The sequence below is a fragment of the Tamandua tetradactyla genome, chromosome 10 (genome assembly GCF_023851605.1).
Source record: "Tamandua tetradactyla isolate mTamTet1 chromosome 10, mTamTet1.pri, whole genome shotgun sequence".
Taxonomy (NCBI): Eukaryota; Metazoa; Chordata; class Mammalia; order Pilosa; family Myrmecophagidae; genus Tamandua; species Tamandua tetradactyla.
The window spans coordinates 41,771,943-41,795,485 of record NC_135336.1 but is presented as its reverse complement, the minus strand read 5'-3'; the positions used below and the strand labels follow the sequence as shown (position 1 = coordinate 41,795,485).

Genomic DNA, 23,543 nt, shown 5'->3' with positions numbered 1-23,543 from the left:
ACTAAAACACTTAAAAAGCTAACCTATTTATAGCAACTATTTATGGCAACTTTGAACCTTTCTAAATTTAATGTTCTTAGATGAAAGCATTGATCCTAGCATGCTTCATAAAACAGCATCCCTGCTGGGCAGTATCATTAGAGTGGCAGTCCTACCAAAAGAGACACCAGTCCAATTTAGTGAATGAAGATCCTAGTACATAATAGATACTTATAAGGTTCAGCTTGATTTTTTTATAAATGCTTTCATGCATAGCTGATACTTACTGCACTCAGCTATTTGAGGTGTTTTGATACTTAATGAATTTTCACATAAATTGCTACTCTACGAATGTCTGTTGTATCAGTATATAAACCTTATGTATTTTCTACCTTCCAAATGAACTTGCAAAACTTCAATTGTGTCTTTATATTATGCTTAACTGTAACTCAGTAATTCTTCAAAGGGGGAAAGATAGGAGGAGAGGGAATTGCATGACAAAATGTACATGAAGGAGAAGTAACACTTTGTTTTTTAAATAAGGGAGCTCATGTTCTGTATCACGTTGACTTTTCATCTTATGCATATTAGTGATCATGCATGAGTTGTCATTGAACTGGTAGCCTACTATGTAATAAATGAACTACAGAACAGGATATACATACAGACAGTTAAAATGATTCACTAGATATGAGGCATTTAGGAAGATCAGCTAGTGACAGTCAACCATATCCAAAGGCATTCCTAAAAATATTGATGGACAACTTGCTTCAGAAAATAGCTTCCATTTATCTTTTGACATTAATTTTTAAATTGGGTAGCACAAGAACTAACTTTAAAATGCATGAATTCTGTTTTGAAAATAAACACTTGCATTAAAAATTAGGTAATTTTTAGCAATGAGTTATTCTTGTTATCTTTCTGAGCAGAGCATTAGACATTTATTTATTTAGTTGCTCTGCTAGGCTAAGGTTCAAAATAGGTTACCAATAAATGAACAGGACTATTGCTGAGTGTTGCAAGAGTTTTATCTGTGAGTCCTATAAAAAGCTTTTATTTGGGGGAAACCAGCTAGGATTCAAAAGTAATAAAGTTTATAAGTAGAATAACTATTTTTAAAAAAATCTAAACATACAAAATCTCCTAGTGCCCGTTGTCATTTTCCATAAGAAGACCCCTTCCCACTCCTTTCATATAGCCCCATTTGCCTCTCAGTTCCTTACAAAGAGCGATGCCAAAGGGATATTCCAGGTAAATTAGGCTAATTGCTAATTAGGGTTCCCTTAAGTCTCCATGTAGCCCCTGGTGTAGCTAGCTGATGTGAATTTCTTATGCCACTCTCATGTAAGGACTAGACTAGAAGTCCAACTCCATGCCTTCTTTTTCATTTTTTATATGATAGGATTCTGAGAAGAAAATGCAGTGCTCCTCCTCCATTTTCCTAAATCAGCTACACAGGAAGAATATGGGGAAAAGAGAGTAAAAAAGGACAAGTTAAGAGGGCTCTTAATTTTTGTTCCTTTGGACAAAAATTATAATCTCCTAGTAATTGTGTCTTTGCCATAACTATATTAGCATGTTTAAGAGTAATGTTGAGGTCAGAAAAGAGAGGTGGAATTGAACTTTCTATACTAACCCCAGAGACGAGGTTGTATGTGCTTAGGGCTGAAGAGTAAAAACAGCTCAGGAAACTTCATGACATATTGGGGGAAGATTCCATTACTAGTTTAAGGAGACTTCCTAGACTGAGTAACCAATGGTCAATGGTTTGCACGAAGTGCCACCAGCCTAAATATAAAGATCAATCTAGACAGAAAAAGGACAGGGTAAAACAAATGAAAATTTGACTTAGACACAGTCTGGTAGCAAAGTTGGAACTAAGTCTGAGACATAAGTACATGGCAACCTTAGTACAAATGTTGATAAATTTATGCTGAGAGAAATCTCGGGGAGGATAAACCTATTAAATTGGTTTTACACTATGTGGAAAAAGAGAAAGCACAGAAATTTCAATAGGAAACAAAGTGAAAAAAAGAAAAAGAAAAAGAAATTGAGCTGTCCTGTCTGAATGTGTGGGCTTGTAATGAAGACAGAGTACAGCCTGTTAACACGTGATTAATGTGGCATGTTGGTTTGAAGCTGCCTCTACTCTAGAAAAAATATATTCTTAAAAGTTAATCCATTCCTGTAGGTACAAACCCATTTCAAAGTAGGACTTTTTGATGAGGTTACTTCCGTTAAGGTGTTGCCTACTTCAATCAAGACTGATCTTAATGGAATCCTTTATAAGCAGAATGAAATTCAGACAGAGAGAAGGCCACAGGAAGCAAGAACATGAATACCACGGAACCCAGAAGGAAAGGGAGCGGCCAGGAGATGCTGTCATGTGCCTTGTCATGTAACAAACTAAGGACCAAGGGTCACAGCAGCCAGCCCCAGAATGCCAGTCTTTGGCAAGGAAGCATCACCTTGATAGTGCCTTGATTTGGACTTTCTCTTATCCTCAAAACCATGAGCAAATAAATTCCTATTGTTTAAACAGGCCCATTTCATGATATTTGCTTGAGCAGCCTAGGAAACTAAAACATGCTGTAAACCAGTAAGCCAAGTCACTTAACCATCTGAATTTCACTTTTCTCTTCTGCAAAGCGAAAGGGATTGTTGAACTTGATGATTTATAATATTCCATAAGGCTTTAAAAACTACAATTTGTGTCTCTAAACTGAGTTGAATAATGGAGCTATTTTATTGCAACTCAGATTTTATCATGAAGAAAACATTTTGCTAATGTGTGGGCGGACTGAAGAGTATTAAAGGGAAAAATTGATACCAAGGAACAGAAAATCTTGATCTCTCAAGTGGTGGTAGCTGACATCCATAATTGGCAAGCCTTCTGCTGGGAAGCATTGTGTTCTAAATCAGTGCTTCTCAAATTTAATGTGCATAATATTCCTTTGAGGGTATTGTCAAAATTCTGATTCAGTAGGTCTTGGAATGGGGACTAAGGATTTGTATTTCTAAAATGCTCCAATGTGATGTTAATAAGTACCATGTTGTTTTCATACTGAAGTATACGTGGGGAAAAAAACAAATCCGTATGTATATATAAATGATATTTATTCAGAAGTCAGATTATTGGCAATCTTGACAATCCTATTCATCCAGAACCAGCTCCATATCTAGAAGGATATCTTTAAGCAAAGAGGAAAAGGAGTGCCAGAGCATAAGTAAAGAAATAATAATAATAAAAAGCCTGCTGACTTAGGTTCTTATGTGAAAATTAAAACTTTCGATTTTTAAATATCAGTTGTCTGACTACCTCTTAGGATTTTGTTCATCTTAGTGGAAGGCAATTTAGAAGTAGCAGAAGTTTATTAAAAGAGAAAATAGTTAAAGCAGACACACTAAGAAATGATTGTGGGCAGTGATGGAGGAGAATCAGAATCGAGAAATGTATGGCCATCCACAAGGCATTCAGTGGTTAACCCAGCACATTCACACAATGTATTACCCCCCAGTAGGTTCGTTTTCTTAAACAGAACAATAGTTATGATCCCTGCACCATCAAAATAATCAGTGGAGTGAATAAGTCAGCGGAGTATGCAATTCACTTTAGAAAAATTACCGTACAAAATGTCAAAGCATTTTATATAGTTTTATAATTAAATGGGTATATTTTCACTGTCTTGACAATTTTCTCATCCAGCACATTTCAGTCACTAGGCAAAATATATAAAAGAGGTATCAGCATAAATACATAGATTTATGCTGCCTTTAGGCATAATTCATTCTGTTTTATTGGACTCAAACTTGGTTCTCTGAAAATTGTACTGGCACAGAGGAAAAATATTACTATAAAAATATTTTGTGGGTATTTTCAATATATCATTTGAAACCGCTCTGTTGGTTCACCATTTAATGATTTTCACCTGTATTATTTTTCGCATTTCAGTCATTCTGTCAATAACCCTTAAGTAAGTAGAACTAGTGCTGCTGCTATCAGTACCTACCACTGAGATCTGATGGCAATGTACATTTTAAGATATTTTGTCTACCTGGCAAAGAAACGAAGCAAGAGCTGGGAAAATAAGGCTCCAAAGTATATTTTGTCTTTGACCACAAGTGGTCTTTCTGCCAAAAAATTGATTAAGAATTTCTAGATCTTTCTTATTTAGGCATTGGTTTTTATCCTCGTAGACTTTCTAAATGCCATCTGTTTGAGCCTCTTCTACTCCTACCACTTCACATGCATACAGTTGATAACTTAGTATGAGCAAAGTGATGCTAAGTGACTGTTCTGGATAAAAATTGTTTCTCTTAAAGAAAGAAACCCTGAAAATCAAAATATATGTTTATGTTTACTTTGTGACCCTGGGTCCACTCAGCCTGTAGTACCTTTGAAAACACAAGTAAAAGTATTGTTCTTTCTTAAGTAAACCCTTAGGTCCTGGGAGGCTTTATTCCCGTATGTTTTCCGTAGCTTTTTGAGAGGTTAAAAGTGTGTGAGTCTGTGTGTGTGTTTGAGAAAAAAGTAGGATATAGGATTGTGGTTTCCAATTAAACTTACATTAAAAATACACCTCCGTTGCCCTGCTCCTTTCTTTATCATTCATTGAACTAACTGGACAGGATATGTCTTGGATGTTCTTGGCCCTTGAGCTCAGCTGAGGAGCTGTTATATTTGAATCTGTGTAGGCTCCCATAAATGAAAAATTAAGTTTCCATATCTAAGTCTCTACCTAATAACCTTCCATTTGAATACAGATTAATAGGGGGAAATTCTTCATACAAAAGGCAACTGGTGACGTAATAATATATACCTTGAATTTCATGTACATTGTGTTTATGCTCATGGAATTTACACATTACATGGGGAATTATATAGAATGTGGCTGGAATAGGGCAGGAAAGAATAGTTATACATGTAACTATAAATGCCATCACCTGTTCAAATCTCAAATAGTTAAATTTATTGCTGAGAGTACCATTTCATCTCTGGATGAAGAACACTTCTCCACATGGTTTATAAAGAGAATAAATATGCAGAACTTAGAAAGCCATTGTGCTAATGTGTTACAGCAGGAGTAGAAAACTAAAGCAGATTGTGATGTACCAGGCTTTCCACGGCACCATTGTCATCCCCAGTGTAGACATGAGGAAATAGAGGTTTCATGTGTTTGTGTAACTTCTTAAGCTCACAGCTTGCAAATGATGAAGCCGGCGTTTGAATTGAGGACTGTTTTATCTGTCTAATGATGAAGCTACTTAAAATCCCCTGATATTTTAAAACCATTTAAGGGTTCCATGTCTCATTTTCCTTATTGTAAAATGAAAGCAATTTTTCTTTGCTAACTTCAAGTTGGAAAGAAGAGTCAATGAGGCTATCTCTTAAAGTGTGGGCCCTTTAGGGAAAAAAAATGTGCTTTGTAAAAAAATTGAGTTTATATACCTTTCTAAAGTCATCATTTCTTAGAATAAAGGGTGAAATCACTGGTTTGACATATTCTAGAATGTAGCAAGGAATCTTTTATTTGGTAATGGAGGCTCTTCCCTCTCTCCCTTCCTTCTTCCCTTCCTTCCTTCCTTCCTTCCTTCCTTTATTTTTCATTTTCTTAAGAAGAAGGAAGAAGAATACAGGAAGAAAGGTCTGTTCTTCTCTTTTTTTTATTAATTAAAGAAAAAAAGGAAATTAACACAACATTTAGAAATCATTCCATTCTACATATGCAATCAGTAATTCTTAACATCATCACATAGATGCATGATCATCATTTCTTAGTACATTTGCATCGATTTAGGAAAAGAACTAGCAAAACAACAGAAAAAGATATAGAATGTTAATATAGAGAAAAAATAAAAATAATAATAATAGTAAAAAAAAAGACACAAACAAACAAACAGACAAACAAAAAAATCTATAGCTCAGATGCAGCTTCATTCAGTGTTTTAACATGATTACTTTACAATTAGATATTATTGCGCTGTCCATTTTTGAGTTTTTGTATCTAGTCCTGTTGCACAGTCTGTATCCCTTCAGCTCCAATTACCCATTATCTTACCCTGTTTCTAAGTCCTGTTGGTCTCTGTTACCAATGACATATTCCAAGTTTATTCTCGAATGTCAGTTCACATCAGTGGGACCATACAGTATTTGTCCTTTAGTTTTTGGCTAGACTCACTCAGCATAATGTTCTCTAGGTCCATCCATGTTATTACATGCTTCGTAAGTTTATCCTGTCTTAAAGCTGCATAATATTCCATCGTATGTATATACCACAGTTTGTTTAGCCACTCATCTGTTGATGGACATTTTGGCTGTTTCCATCTCTTTGCAATTGTAAATAACACTGCTATAAACATTGGTGTGCAAATGTCCATTTGTGTCTTTGCCCTTAAGTCCTTTGAGTAGATTCCTAGCAATGGTATTGCTGGGTCATATGGCAATTCTATATTCAGTTTTTTGAGGAACCGCCAAACTGCCTTCCACAGTGGTTGCACCATTTGACATTTCCACCAACAGTGGATAAGTGTGCCTCTTTCTCCGCATCCTCTCCAGCACTTGTCATTTTCTATTTTGTTGATAATGGCCATTCTGGTGGGTGTGAGACGATATCTCATTTTGGTTTTGATTTGCATTTCTCTAATGGCCAGGGACATTGAGCATCTCTTCATGTGCCTTTTGGCCATTTGTATTTCCTCTTCTGAGAGGTGTCTGTTCAAGTCTTTTTTCCATTTTGTAATTGGGTTGGCTGTCTTTTTGTTGTTGAGTTGGACAATCTCTTTATAAATTCTGGATACTAGACCTTTATCTGATATGTCGTTCTTCTCTTGAGGAAGATTTATGTTCGATGCCAATTTGCCAAACAGCAATGCATTCTCTATACCCTTATGATGTTCCATCTATTTATCTTCTCTTTTACTCTTATTACTGCTCCTTCCTTCTCTTTGGTATATTAATGCCTCTTTTCTCCTTCTTTCAAAAACTTTCCTAACTCACTCTTTGCTCATTCAGGCTAGGAGAAATCTTTTTTATCCTGGAAGCTTTGAACATTTTATATCCTCCTCACCAAAATCACAACAGTCCATCTAGGTCCAAAGAACATTTGAGGTGATGAGCTATGACACTGTGCAATCTCTTTCCCACTGCACCTGACACAGCATTCCATGCACGAAAGCTGAGGAAACCACACTGTAACTTAGTTCTTTAGTTTTTCTTCCTTGGTACTGCAAACTCTTGAAGCCACTTGGGAGCTGGCAAGTGTCTAGAATTCTCTGTAAGCTGAGAATGCTTTAATATGAACTGTAATTCATTTTGGTGTGTAGAGGGGAGAATGAACAAAATGAGACTTGCTTAGTCCTACAAGAAGAGAAAAGAATATGAAGATGGGGGAGATAGAAATATAATCTGTAAAAGATAAGTAGTCCTGGTTTAAAAAAAAAACACTCAAGTTCAGGCAATGAGATTTTTCCATTTAAAAGAAAAAAAAAGCAACATAAATAGAAATTTATTTTTGTGTAAAGAAACTGAAGTTGTACTAAAAGTATGCAATGCAGGGTGGAATGTATTTTACACAGCAAGATCTCAGAATCAGTTTATGACTCAAATCGCCAACAAGATCAAAGTGCCATTTACTACCTATGGCTGCTGCAAATAAATGATTTATTAAAAATGGGTTGATGGCTCCACCTAAAGGTAAAAGAAGAGTCATGGGCATGGAAAATTATAGGATTGCAGAGTATGTCTTAAGTTAAACAATGCATATAAACTATTTACAAATAGGAACAAAACTAGTTCTGTTTCCACAATCTCTTGCTTTTTTCCCCAATTTTCAATAATTGGCTATTCTTAAAGTCTGAATATCTCCATTCATTACTACTTCGATCTTAGCAGAAGTGCTGGTGGATTCACTTTAACTCTCTTTTGAAAGTTAAAGGACCCATGAGAAGATCAATACAATCAGAAAAGGTTCTGTATATATATGAAGCACTGCACACATAACAATAATACTCAAGTACAACAAAACATTAAAATTTCTAAACAGTCAATAGTGTTTGCCACATAAAAGAATTTATCTTAAATCTGGAAATCAAGTGAATGATTTCAAAAGCAATGAGTTTGGTCTGTAGATAATTCTGCTAATATATTTTTATAGCATAACTATTTTCTATTATTGTCTTAACGCCTTTCAAAATGGATTGATATACTTTCATACACACGAAAAAAAAGTCATTTCTGTTGCCAGAATTTACAGATCTTTGCTTTCTATTTTGCGTGTGCAAAGAAAGGAGAAAGACAGGATAAGGACAAAAGAAAGGAGAAGGAAAGTTAATACTTTCATATTCATACCTCAAAAAGGCTTTAAGAAAAAAAAACTCTTTGTTCTCAGTCTTTGAAAAGGAAATAAATGCATATGTTGTCTCCCTCCCATTGTCTTCACTTTTGTTACCCTTGGTGTACCAGTCACCACAAACATCGCTCCACTTGTTCCCTTTCATTCACTACTCTCAACAAGGCTTTTGATATTCTTGAATTAAGCACATAACAGAACTGGGTGTGTGAGGTACATAAGCCTATCTTGAAGGAAAGTTGTGAGGTCATTTATTAATAATAGAAGAAGTATATCATGAAGAGATTACTTCTTGATCTGTCCATTGCAATTAGACATTCTGGTTGTTCAATTATATATATATGTAAATATGTACTTATTTACAATATTTATATATGTATGCATGTGTGTGTTTACTTTTCAGAAAGTATAGGGAAGAAGTAACAAGGAGCAATGAAAAGTAATAAAGATTGGCCCTCAAATATAGAATAAACTCAATAAGCTTTTCATATCCTCTTTCACCCTATTTCTTCTTTCTAAGTATTCTTAGTAACTAAAGAAAATATTTTCTATTCTAGTTTTAAACTTGACTCAGTGAAGAAAAAGACATCTTATAGAATCTTTTAAGGAAAATCACTTGTAAAATATACTTCCTATAAAAATCCAGAAAACCATAAGATGTTTTTCTCTCATTTTCTTTAAGTAACGATGAATCTTTCTCACTAGGAAAGGAGGATTTTAAAAGAGGTAACAGAATATATTGAAGAAATTATTTCTCTCTTTAAACAGAAGGAGGAATGGAGAAAAAAGGGAAGCACTCCCAAGCCATTAGACTATATGAAATTTCCTTTAATTATTTGTGTCTTTATATTTTAGTCTGTATATAATTCAAAATCATCACTTCTATAATTTATAATAACATGAAACATAAATGCATGTATGTTTTTCAGAGAAAATGCTTTACTGGAGATGTGTTGTACTCTAGTTGGTCTAGTTTTTTTTTTTTAAAGGTAGTTAAATAAAAGTCCTATAAAAATAAATGTGCAAGGGTGCTTTCCTGATGCCTGTGCTCCTCAGAAGCAAACACCCATCGTTTCCCATTTCAAATATTCTTCCTGTTGTGACCTCAACTTGTCAGACTGTGCCCAATTTTTATTTGGAAGATATAGACACTGGACGCATTTGTGGCCAAAGATAATTTCCTTCGTTCTTACTGTTAGGAAAGAATAAAACGGACTAACCTTTTGAAGCACCTACTATGTGCAGGAGGATGATTGGGGTCTTACATTCATTATCTAGTCAACATTCACAGCTGATTTGAACAATAGACACAGGTATACCCAATTTTACAAATTATGAAGTATAGAGGCTCAGAAGTTCAAAAACTTCTTATTCAAGGTTATGTAGCTAGAAAGTCATGCTGTTTACCAAATAATGTAAACACCAATCCGCTGGAGTATTTTCTCACTCTCCATAACATTCTGCCTCACTATTCGGTATTATCTGGTCAGACAAGCCAAAGGGTGGGCTGCCAGAATAACAAGAAATATTCTGAATATTAAATGTGTGGATACTGTGCTAAGAAATTCAGGACACACACTAACACCGAAAAGAGAAGAAGAATTACAATTTGCCCATGTTTGATAACCTTGTCCCCATTCTCCTATGTTTGTCAGTCTGTCAAATATATGTGTGCTTTTCTACCTATCTGTTTATAGTATAGCATACCTTTACCTGTCTTGTGTGAATGTGAAGTAAGACAAACTACGTCCCACAGGTGAAGATTCTTGGAGTGGTCCCCTTATTTTGTAATACCTCAGGGTTTTATTCCTGGAGTGCCACTTTCTGCAAAATAGGCAAGAAGCTGTTAAAAAATGATGTAAAACACATGTAAAAACCTTCAGAGACACAAAATGGTCCAGTTATGAAACAAAGGTTCAAATGAAAACATTACGTTTCACAATTAAGAAGACCCTATGCTAAATCCCTACTTTATTTCGGGATACAAATAATACAATATGGGACATTGTGCAATGCCTTTATTTTTCCTTCTTAGTTTTAGTTGCATCACAAACTACTCTAACATAGAGTTAAACAGGGCGGTGCAATGGTGGCTCAGTGGCAGAATTCTTGCCTGCCATGCCAGAGGCCCAGGTTTGACTCCTGAAGCCTACCCATGCCAAAAATAGAGTTAAACAATTTCCCCAATATGCTGGCTAAATATTTCAAGATTTTGTTAATCGCATTGCTATATGTTCAGATTGACACCTATGTTCAATAATAGAAAGATACATCTCATTTTTCTTTAGGCAAATGAATGGCAATAAAATACAGTTGATGAAAGTGATTAAAATAGACCAGCCAAATAGAACTAATGTTTAAATCACTGTAAAAACCCAAGGTAAGAAGAGTTTTCAAAGTCATGTGGGGTATCTTCAACATATATGAACAGGACAATAAATTTAAATATTTGGACTTCATACTATTTCTACCTAAAGGAAAGTGACTTTAGGTAAAAGGAGGCCAAAAATTGATAAGTGAATTATGAATTAAGACAAAAGATGAGACTAGATATTTTAATAACTCAAGATTTTATAAATTATGCAGGTGTTTATTCATACTATCACATGACCAACTTAGTAAATGATTCCACTGATCCAGTGATGAGCTATGCTTTATTAATTCTTTCCAAATATTAAGCAAAAAATCTCACAAAATTTTAACTTGGCTTTAATTTCCAACCATGTATGGAAAAGTCCTTTAATCCTATCTTGCAAGACGTAAAAAAAAAAAGCTTTAAAAATGTGTTCTATACCGGTTCATGTCTGTTCTCCTACGTATCAATTAACAGTTCAGTGATTGAAATCTGCTGGGGGATGGAAAGATCCTTGTTTGATGTAATTAGTCTATCAAGTTTAAATGCAAATGATTAAGTGAGGTAAACATTAGCAGAGAAGGCAAACAGAACCAAAGGCATTTCCTCATGGTCCGCTGAAAGAAAGCTGTTGTAATCTCTAGAGAGAACAGAGCATACCCTAAGCAATGAGTGCAAATATGGCTACCCCTCTTTTCTACTTTCTCTTCCACCCCATCTCTCCTTAACTCTAAAGCACGGTGAACCAGCTTTTTGAATTGGATATTTAGATTGCTATGCCATTAATGAATACTAGCTTGTTCAAGATAATATAATATCTGCTCTTTTAATTAACAACCACTTTGTTTTTCCCAGCCAGTTTGTAGAAGGCCAGTTCGCTATGGTTTAGCATCTCTCTGCTCTACCCAGGACGCTCCATAACAGGTTTTGTGAAGGTTCATAGTGATTAAAATCTCAGTTCACTTCTTAAATGTTATACCTGACTTCACCACCTCAGTTTAAACATTAATTGACAGTAGCATGTCTTCTCTGTAATTCTGTTGCGAATGCTAAACGTGTTTATCATCATGAATATGCCATGAGAATAAATCTGCCAATATTTAAGCCAATTTCTCCTAACCCAGAAAAAAAAAATACTTTTCGTTTTTGCAAAGTATAAACAAAGTTGTTAGGGTATAAACATGATGCAAAATTGTTAAGTACCAAAGAGTTGCAAATCTGACTTTTCAAAAGAGAGATATATACACTAATTTTATTCCATTAGGTAATGTTTCGTTAAAGTATAATCTTGCTCCATTTTCCTTCTGTTCCAATGTGTTCATTTGACAAACAAGAAGATGCACTAAAAACTGTAATAGGTAATCATTTTTTTCCTTGTTCTCAACTCCTGAAAAGAATTTGATATCAAGTCAAAACTGGCAGTCACTCTAATGCCAAAATATTTGCTAAAAATTATGTTGGTTAATTGAAGTCAAGTATTTTGAATGAATAGTAACAGGTCACTTTAGTCACACCACCACTTTAAAGTGATCAATTTAACAGGTCTTACCTTATTGAGAGAAAGCTACACAGGGATTATCTATGCTGATTTAACTAAAATTAATTGTAGTTTATATTAAATGGGAGAAAATTATTAAAACACAAGAAATTGCCATACTTCCTTAATATTAATATGCAATGAATGACTAACTTCCTGTAGTCCTTTCTTTCCCTCCCTTCCTACACCCCCTTTATTTTTTGGATGGGCAGGCACCAGGAATCGAACCTGGGTCTCTGACATGGCAGGCAAGAATTCTGCCACTGAGTCACTGACACACCACTCTCCTTTCCTTTTTTAAAAGAGTCTACATTTTCAAGATGCAGGTTTTTTTGCATAGTGGATGGCTAGATGGCGTTAAAAAAAAAATCAATCTCTCATTTAAACTTTTCCCTCTCCAGTTTCAGAAACTATGGAGAAAATACTGATGCAATGTTTACAGTTTAATAATGGGAAAGGGAATCTTCTATTACGTGCTTCATTGTGTGTAATAGTATATACATTTGAAAATGTATCATCCTCATCAAATCACTTGTGCTAAACTTCCAGAAAAGCTCAGTATCTTAAAGATACGAAGCCTATTTAGAATAAATGCAAGGTGTGTGTTAATAAAAAGACTATTAGACTGAGAGTCAAGACAGTCATTTTCTAAACCATGTTCTGCCTTTACCACTTTAAATTTTCTGGTCCTTAACTTCCTTCGTTATATGATGAGTAATCTGAATTAAATAATCACTAAAGGTCATTTCTCATTCTAAAGCACATCTCTAAATTATTATGTATTTCTTTATAAAATTGCAACAACAGATGTGGGGGATGCTTATCTGCCAACCCCAACCATCCAGGGCCCAGCCAAGAACCCATGGGGAACAAAAAACTTCTGAGCACCCAAAATAAATGTCGATGCCCACAAACTAAACTTTATTCTTAAATAAACTCCCTGGAACCCTCATTCAGAGACTGTTTACTCTTTAAATAGGCTCTCTTTTTCAGTTTGATTATCTTGGTTTCAAAGGCCCAGCACTTTAGGGGCAAATTGGAAAGGGGCTGTGAGACATAACATGGAGCAATGTATGGGAATGTGCTTTGAAAAATATGAAGTACTATGCAAATATGAGCTGTCATCATTAGCAAAAGTGACAACTGACAGAAATAGTGAGAGAAAAGACAGACATATCATTTTTAAAAATATAGGAATTTTTAAATCCTGGTGGGGTGGGGCCTGTTGTAATACTGGCAAATAGTTTTAACACTTTAACTAACTTTTGAGAACCTCGTTGAATTGTAGCAGAGTATATGGTTTCAGAACTAAGTTATCAAGAAAATTTCAGTTACATTCTGAATAATACTTGGTTTAAGAGAGGATGTATTTAGAAAGTGATTTTAACTACTACAAAAAATATTAGTTATCATACCACTTGATTTAAAATCACAGTAAAATACAATGTGGTCCAAAAGTTTTCCGTATAAGATAATTAAAAGTCTACATGGTACCAAAGAGTTGGATTTCAATTACCTAGAAAATTATACCTGATATTCTACTTTTTCCTATGAATCTGAATACATGAACTATTACCCTGATTTTGAAAGGCAGTTTATTATCTATGACAGTAATTAAAATAAAATAATATTAATTCAGTTTGTTCAAAATTTAAATAAATTGATTCCAGGCTTGGATCAGAACTTTCTACAGCATGGTTTCTGAACTCACAAGCATATTGTGATAGTACTGTTAGAGAAATATAAAACATGGTGCATGCCAACATTCAAAGCATATTACAAAGCTAAGGTAATAAAAATTTGTAATAACTTTTAAGTTATAGTAGTAACCAACCTAAAACAAACTCAGTTGTAAAAAAAAACAGCCATCAAATGAAAGTATTAGAAATCAAAACCAAACTTTGTTCAATGTCAAGTTACTAAAATATTCATTGGAAATTCCTACGGAAAACTGGTATAAAATGCATAGAAGAAATCTGAAACATTCTTTTTTAAAATTTTTTGCCTGTACACGTATAAAAGTAATATGACTTCAAATCACAGCTGAAAATTAAATGCATGCTTTTCTCATATTGGGAAATGTGAATTTCAGAATATTTAAGACTTATTTTAAATCCTGTTATGTGTGAAAAACTGAGTCCCAGAAAAGCAAGGTCACAATTAGAGGTAAAGATGAGACATGAACTTGGTTTTCTAGACTCCCACAACCGTGTTCTTTCAATTACGAGTTATAAAACTTATGTTATGCTAAATTTTGGTATAGATATTTTATCATCTGCTGTACAATATCAATGTCAGGCAACAGGTTTTTTTTTCAGGTGACATTTTTAAAGATGACAGCCTAGGTGGACATTACAGTTCGTCCTGGGGATGTATGGCTTTGATTTTGTAAATCATATCCCAAAGTTGGGGCATTTAAAGGAAGTACAGTAAAGCAGAATTCCAAGGAGTCCCTGAATGGCAAATAGGAGAAAAAGCAGGAGCCAGGCAGGTGCAGGTTATTCAAATGGATTGACTTCCCAGCATGCCAGAGCACAGCTTGTCAACTACCCTTTTTAGACGACTGGGTAGGAAAGACAAGAACAACAGAAGCTGCTAACTTCTAGCCTTTGGTAATTTGCAAGAGATATTTGAAAAAATATGTAAGTCATATTTTCCACGTACCCCCATAAAGAAGAGGCATTGTAAAGCAAAACTGAATTTTACCAGTAAAGATGTTAACAGCAATACATTCTTTGGTGGCTAAATTTGGTCACACTATCACCCTGAATTGAAATGTTTAAACAATAACAGTACAGTGGCTCTGGCTTTGTGTGGGACTCTTAATCCACTCATCAGTGTTTTCTTTGGAAACACCTTTCATATCTTTAATGAATTCAGAAACTTCTGGAAAAAAGAAAAAACAGTAGTGACTGAAAAGCACAATATTCTAGGCTTTTTCTTTTACATTTCATTTTTGTACGTTCTTTGTCACAAAACTCAGTTGGTGAGCACAAAGCTTCAAAAACAAACAATGTTTCTTTAGAACTGTTTAAGTTCCAGCTTTGGGTTTGTCTCCTTCTGTAGTGTGTAAGGCTTTTTTATTGAAAAGGGCTTGCATGTGTTAAAGCCAAAATGCATTTTACATTAACAATTTGCGTTCGAAAATCCAGGCACCTAACACCACCAGTTAATATTTGCTTTGGACTGTTCTGCTTGTTTAGCCTCAAGCTTTTCCAAAGAGCTAACACAAAAGGCAGCTTTCCTATTTGCTATGCGAGTGTGTGATTTTACACGTAGTGTATGATGTGCTTCTACAGAGACTAAGTATTAGCTGTTCTGCCAGCTAGCAGTGTACGTAGCTATGTTGACAAATGGGAACTTTGTAGCTGCAGTATGCAGCAGACTTACTGAAGCTTGTATCGATACCACTTTGGAAATATCTCCTCTTTAGCGTTCCTCCACTTCTCCATTCCTTCTACCCTATTTCATTGTCATTACACAATCTTCTAAACATTATATCTTTCCAGCAAGGTTACCTTTCCCTAGTCCCTTTTCCAGCTGGTTATTCTCCACACTTTAAAATAACTTTCAGAGCAAAAATCTAACCACTTCACTGCCATCTTTAAATCCCAAATCCTTTTATTGCCTCCACATTCCTTACAGGATAAAGTCTAGATTCTTTAAGTTATTATTTCGGGGCTTTCAAATTATTACCCCAAAACTATCTTCCTGTGTGCATTTCTCCTCATTGTCCTTTCCGTGCCCTAAACCTCAGCTGCACTGGCTGATCAAGATTACGCCTTTTGCTCCCAGTCTTTCTAATCCATGTAATTTCCTTTGTTTTTTTTTTTTTTCACTTGAAGAAATCGTCATCTGATAAGATTGAATACAAGTGTTCCTCTTGGGGCAAGGTCTTCTCCAGCCTATTATTCGTTTTTTCTTCTGCTCCTACAGTATTTGGCACATTATCTCTTTGATGTCACTAAATGAAAGCTAGAGAGATATAACAGCTAATCTTTATTGAGCACTTATATGAAAAGCACTCTTTTAAGCAACTTACACAATGTAATTTATTTAATATTCATGATAATCCAATGAGCTTGATTCAATGATTATTGTCTATTTTATATTTGGGAAACATGAACACTAATAGGTTAAATAATCCTCTGGAGGGCCCCAGATTGTTAGTAGCAGAGCCTTGATTGAGAACCAGGCCGTCTGAGTCAAGAGACCAGGTCTTAAGAACTATACTGTGTTTCTAATTGCATTCATTTGTCTTTTCTATGTTTCTAACCCCTTGGCAGAAATGATTTATTTATGTTATATGCCCAGCAGCAATACCATATCTATATAGCCAATCAATAACTTTACATCAAATTTAATAAATTAATAGGAATTTGAAACTTTTGTTTTAGGAAAATTTGATTTTCAAAAGTTTAGAGGAAACAAAATTCTAAGATTTCTATCAAGAACAAAGTTACATATATTTAGCACAGGTCAATAATAAAAAAATAATAATTCTAATTGACTGCCCATTGTGCCTCTTGAATTTAACAATAGCCTTTTACAATTTCTTGATTATACCAACAATATTGGATGAAAATTTAACCAATATTTTCTATGGTCTGTTCACCAGACACATTCAATTTTACATTTTCAATAAATTGCATTGGTTTTTCCATATATATCCTCATAAATTGTCTTACAACCACAAAGGTTTTGTAATGAATGGGATACTTCCACAATGGTATATATATATATAAATAAATTACATTGTGTAAGTTGCTTAAAAGAGTGCTTTTCATATAAGTGCTCAATAAAGATTAGCTGTTATATCTCTCTAGCTTTCATTTAGTGACATCAAAGAGATAATGTGCCAAATACTGTAGGAGCAGAAGAATAAACTAATATACCATTATATATATATATATATATATATATATATATATATATATATATATATATATATATATATTTTTTTTTTTTTTTTACATGGGCAGGCACCGGAATCGAACCCAGGTCCTCTGGCATGGCAGGCGAGCATTCCTGCCTGCTGAGCCACCGTGGCCTGCCCCATAATGTTATCTTACAGAAGTATATATATATACCAGTTCTTTCCATTGAACATATATTTTTTTGCCTTGTTGACCGATAGATAATTTTTGTATGGAAAATTCCCCTCGTAGATGTACTTCCAATTTTTAACGTTAAAGGTAAGAATCTATGATTTTTTGAATAATAAAGTTCTCTAAAATCATGCTAGGTACATAGAAGGGTTTAATAAATACTTATTGGTTGAACATTACACCAATGATCATATTTGTATGTTGAGGCTGCCTGCAATTCACAAAACATTAAAAAGAAAAAAATATTCAGATAGATTCCAGGTTGTTGTTGTCATTCTGCTGTAATACACAGAGAGGTAAAATTATGGTGAAGAATACATACTTAACAGCATATTTTTTGTAGGACTCTGAAAGGAAACAACTTGGGAATTACTAGAGGTTTTTCAGACAATGATGCAGTCTAAATATTCCAGTCTTTTCTATTTTATTTGCTTGTTTGGTTTCCGATTAATTACTTCGGAGGGGGGGGGCGGTTAGGAGTACTTTCAGTTATAAGGCTCAAAAAAGATTCATAAACAAAACGTACAATATAATCTGAAGCCCTGCTGGGATTTTTACAGCTAATTACTAAAACCTGATTCTTTTAATGTGAGAAATAGTGAATCTTTTTTAACCTAACAACGCTACTGTCTTTAAAAGCTGCTAAAAATAGCAAAGGCTAAGAGGTGATATTGTAATATTCAGGTAGGGGAATTTTGAGTGTCATTATATCTCTAAGCAGTAGCCATAAACAAATTATCAAATTAATTGTCTGTTTTAAATGGACGGATAAAACGAATATTTTAGCACCTCAGTGGAATTGAAAATACGTGGGAAACATAATCATAAAACAGCAATTGCTGAGCTGCAGCACAGCAACCCAGGACACTGTTCATCAGAGGTCTTAGTACTCTGTTGGAAAGTCAACACCTGCTTAGATCTGTCTAGGGATTCAGCTGTTTAGATACTGGGATGCAAATAATCACCTTTGCTGATGGAAGCCAAAGCTTTGCCCTTGAAGATTTTTATGTCCTTCCCTCCCCCTAAACCTAGGGAATTTGGATGAGACTGACTAAATATACAATGTATTCCATGGCTGTAGAAACTATGTGCATCAATTTTTAAAAGTCATAATTGTAAAAAAGTATTTTTGCTGGCAAGGAAAAGGCACTAGTTTTGAAGTCAGAAGGTTTGTTGTTTATTTTCATTCAATAAATTTTTCTTGGAGGTTTATTGTATTAACTCTACTGTGCTAAGTATGAGAAATGCATAGATAATGCTACTCCTGCTTCTTCATTGAGTAACATAGCTGCAGTAAAGGGTTCCATTAGACCTTTGGTTCCTGACCTGCACAATGCTCATCTAGGCTTTGGGGGAGGTTTCTAATGTATTTTGAGAATTAGATGAGCTATCATAGATAAGAATTAGTGTATTTCCTGACAGTAAATACTCAATTGCCATATATTATTCCCCTGAGAAAGAGGTACTCATTTCTTTGTTTTTTTCTAGACCCACCAAACTATAATTAATTCTTAATATCTGTTTAAATATGGAAAAACAAATAATTGCCAAACACTAATCCTGTTAACCATAATATAAAATGAAATAAGAACATGCAATCATTTTCTGTATATATAAATAATAGTGATGAGAATTGGACTTGAACTGAGAATTGGACTCTGAGCTCCGGCTCCATCACATACCGGCTTGGTGAGGTTGGGCTAATCTTGGCTTTGTAGATGGACTGTTTCTTATCAGGAAAATGAAATGTCATAATATTTATTTACCATGTAGGTCTTTTTACTCAGCACCCAGTTTTTGTGAGGTCCAAATGCAAAACCACACAATGTATAGAAAAGAGCATTGCAAACTAAAAAGCACCATAAAAATGTCCATTTTTTAATTATTAATGCTCAAATGTGTTTTATTTTTAAGTTAGCCATCCTCTTATTACATCAATGTGCACGTTTTTCACTGCATTCATTTAGAAATCCTAATTTCTAGAAACTGATACTACTAAATTCAAAGGAGGGTTAATATAGATATGGCCTGCCTAATTTCCCCCATGTGGTAGGATAGTCTGAGAAGCAGGTCACAAGGTGGATTAAACATGCTAAAATTGTATTAAGGAAACCCCAACGTGAGGAAGAAATATGGAGGGACTAGGCGTGAAGCATCATACTGCAATGCACGTCTGGCCTTGAGTGACAGAGAGAGGAGGAAGGCTGGATGGGAGCATCCTAGAATGTCGTGGCAGTCTTAACGAACGTTCAGAGAGGCCATAGGGAATCCCCGAGTCATAGTCAGTAGTCAGGGCAGTCTCTTTTTCTCCCCAAAATTTGTCTGCTTTAACATTTATCTGTGTTCAGTCATTAACTGGGAACAGCCAGTGGGAAGCGTTTCCTTAGCACAAACCTGGTGATGGATATTAGGTTGCAGCCGCTGGAGCCCTTGGTAAGTTACACTCCCTGCAGCTGGGGGTCTGTGGGTTGCAGAGTCATGTCCACCACACCCCATGTTTTTTCCCTAGGTAACAGACAAAGGGAAAGAAGCATTTATTTAGTGAATGGATTCGTTTTGCTTAAATAAGGAGGTGAAGTCATGAGATAGAGGCAGCTAATTTATGAGGCAAACTTAATCAAATAAGCAAGGAAAACCAAATGAATGCAAGTCGTATTCAGGAAAGGTGTTCATGTATAGATCAAGCTAACTACCTCCATGCTTGATTTCTTGTGTAATCACAGGCTATAGAAATGCCATATTCCTGCTTTAGACTTGTTCCTTCCTTTTTCTTCTTATTTCTCTTCTTCTTCTCTTCTCCTTCCCCTTCTCCTCCTTTTCCTTCCTCCCTTGACTCCTTCTTCCTTCCTTTTCTCCCTTCCTTCCTTGCTTCTTTCCTTTCCTGTTTTTTTTCTGTTTTGACTATCTTGTCCCTGATAGTCTCCCAAAACTTTTCTGGGGACATTATACTATTTTCCAAATTAACAACATAAATATGGCATATTTCCAAGTTCCAACTAGTCGCTGGAGCTGTAAGATGTTTTTAGATGGTTAAAATCTTTAGGAATAAGGAAAAGGCAAATAAATGCAGGTCCAGATCTCACAGGATTTTTAAATCATTCCTCCCTTCTGACAGCCTTAGAAATGATAAAACTACCTTTCAATATAACTTCCTATATTTCTCATTTCTACTTATTGCCTTCCTAAATTATCTTGTTCTCTTTCCCGCTTTTCCTCCCACTCATCAATTAAGAATAATGACTGTCAGGAAAAATGGAGTAGGAGAAAAGTTATTGTTAAAATATTAATAGATGACAGTATTGCCTCTCTAAGTTCATGCATTTGAGTTCCCGTTGTGGGCAAGCTGCAATGAATTTAGCTCTCTGTGGTCATTGGGCTCTTGAGGTGCCACAAGCTCTCTGAATGCAGAAAGATGATTTCACCTAAATGTATATGCATCTATTTGTTTTATTTAAAAATTTTATCTTTCCAGTAGATTTATCCTCTTCTAAAAAAATTTATCTTGGGCAGACATTTCCATTTCTCTCTCCCCCTCAAGCTAGAAAACTAACTCCTTATCATAAGTGGAGTTTAGTCCTTAGAGTAAGAGGGAGATGGCAAAGAAAGCCATCGTTTTCTTCTGATAGCCTGATAGCCTTAACTTATATTGCAGCTCCTCTGGAGAGCTGTCAATTAAAAAGCATGGAATTTGCACATATCTAAGGCCCTAAGAAATCAGCCAGCAAGCTGCACTGAATATGTGGAAAAAACTATTAAATGCTTTTTAACCTTTATTACTTACCATGTAGGATTTTACAAATCTATAGCCTCCAGAGACATAGACAAGGCTAATTGGGATTCTGAATAAAAGAGCAAAAGGCTATTTCAATTCATGTAAATATTTTTTGTTCAAAGTTATATAGAGAATATGTACTATACCAGGTGCTAGCATACTGGACAAGACTGCTCAACCACTACAGAAACAAAAGTTTTCTACTCTACTCATCCGGCAGACCTAAGAAGTCATTGCTCTCCCTGTTAATCCACTACCTCAATGATAAAACAAAATTCTACAAGTCTGCATGTAATTCAAATGTTGTTGGATATTATTTTAAGCAATACAGTTATCACAAGTTGTTAATAACATGCTGTCTATGAAAACAATAATAATCTCATCGGCTACATATCTTTGTGACATATTTTTCTAAGGCATTTTAAGGAATTGCCTTAGAAAAAGCTAAAATTCCTAAAGCTAGTGGGAATTTGTTGTTTTGGGATTTGGGAGCATTATCAAGGGCCATTTCAAAATGTCTCAAATCAAGGGGTCTTTTTGTTGTCATGACATTAAATTATTTGCAGAAAACAAATATAATAATGCCACAATAACTATGAACTCTTTCTGAAGACAGACCCTTGTCTAAATTCCAAAAGTTTCCATTACTTCAGATGATGCAGTTAAGTCCTTTTGTGAAGCATTGCGTCTGTTTTCTTGTTGATAATGTCTTCATGAATACAGTACAGTTATTCTTCTCACTAAGAAGAACTGCATTTAGAATTCAAGTACAATTTATTTGTTAAAATGCACAGAAAAATGTAATTTTTCTTCATTTACAGTAGAACTGATGCTCTCAAATAGTTAAACCTGAACTTTGATGCAAGTATACTCATCTTTCCTTTGCATTATTATTATTTTTTTGTAACATGGGCAGGCACCGGGAATCGAACCCAGGTCCTCTGGCATGGCAGGCAAGCATTCTTGCCTGCTGAGCCACTGTGGCCCACCCCCTTTGCATTATTTTAACCTAGGAGAGTGTTCAAATACCAGTTTCTTCAATCTATCTCTTAAGCTGTTTCCCAAATTAAATCCTTAGAATTTGGATATAAACGATTTAAGAACTAATACAAGAAGTTGAGTTTTGGGGGGTGGAGGAAATAATATTTTAACCTATTATGTTAATTGCATTGACTAATTATATAACTAAATAGAGGGCACCTTTAAAATACAACCTCAATTTCTAGATACTTAAGTATGATAATAGAAAAAAAAGTCACTTTCATGAACTTCAAGTAACATAAACTATTATATGAATACTTAATGTTATAATGAGCAAAAATATATAATAAAAAGGAAAACATGGGTAAACATCACTTTTATTTAGTTCCTTCACTATAAAAACTAGCATAGAATATTATATTCTTATCATTTTAAATGTTGGCTTCAATGTATCCCCGCTTCTCCACATAACACGCACACAGAACATGCAGTGGTTTATTTAAGTTTGTCCCTATGAAGGGACCTGTGCCTGGCCATATTGGCATAAGCCCCATAGCCTAGTCAAAAACTCATCACTTAGGAATAAATACTTGGTAACACAGAGGTACTGCTGGGGGACAAGTGTGTGGGAATCCCTCTCTTCTCCTCAGAACAAAGAATGTGAGGATAACTGCCAAAAAATTGCTAAAGTTGAGTGCTTTTATTGACATTTGAAATATGTCTAGATCTGTGCACTTTTTTTTGCATCTATAGTACATTCCACTAAAAAGTGTTTTAAAGCTAATCTAGTTTTTCCTGGAAGATATTCAGACATTCATTTCTAATCTCTGCAGCCACACCCCACCACTTGCTGTAATCCTTGAATTTTAAAGAATAGCATGTGGAATGTGGAATGTGGAATGTTAAATTTAGAGAAAAGAATATGAACAAATTGATCATATATATTTCTTTTCAATTTAGTGAAGTAGTGCTTTAATTTTACACATTATTATCTATTGAGCGACTACAACATTGAGGGTGTTGCAAAGAATTTCAAAATGAATAAAATATTGCCCTCTCCCTCAAAGAGCTTGCAGTTTTAGAGAAGGAATTAAACTGGTAATATTTCCTTTTTAAAAAATAAGTTAAACTTTTTTTAACATGAAATGCTTCATGAATTTGTGTGGCATCCTTGCACAGGGGCCATGCTAATCTTGTCTGTATCGTTCTAATTTTAGTATATGTGCTGCCGAAGTAAGCACAAATTAAACTTTTTAATACACGAATTAATATATATTACTAGCATTTAAATTCATTAGGAGCAGTTTTTTTTGTTGTTGTTGTTCCCTGTTACATCAACCTCCTTGGAATAGTGCTTGGGACAGAGTAGGCATGCAATAGTCTTGAATGAATGAATAATGAATGAATGGATGAGTGAATTATAAAAATTATAAATACCAAAATACGTAAAGTAAAAAAAAATCTT

At 34.7% G+C, this 23,543-nt stretch overlaps 1 protein-coding gene and 1 non-coding gene across 3 annotated transcripts in view; one reads left to right on the top strand and one right to left on the bottom strand.

The window, feature by feature from the left end:
* The window catches only part of ALCAM (activated leukocyte cell adhesion molecule), a 198,811-nt gene that overhangs the window by 127,499 nt on the left and 47,769 nt on the right, over nucleotides 1-23,543 (top strand). The gene's annotated exons all lie outside the window — the stretch shown is intronic.
* On the bottom strand, nucleotides 23,213-23,319 carry LOC143648961 (U6 spliceosomal RNA). Its single transcript, XR_013158855.1, has one exon. It is a non-coding gene; the product is annotated as a U6 spliceosomal RNA (small nuclear RNA).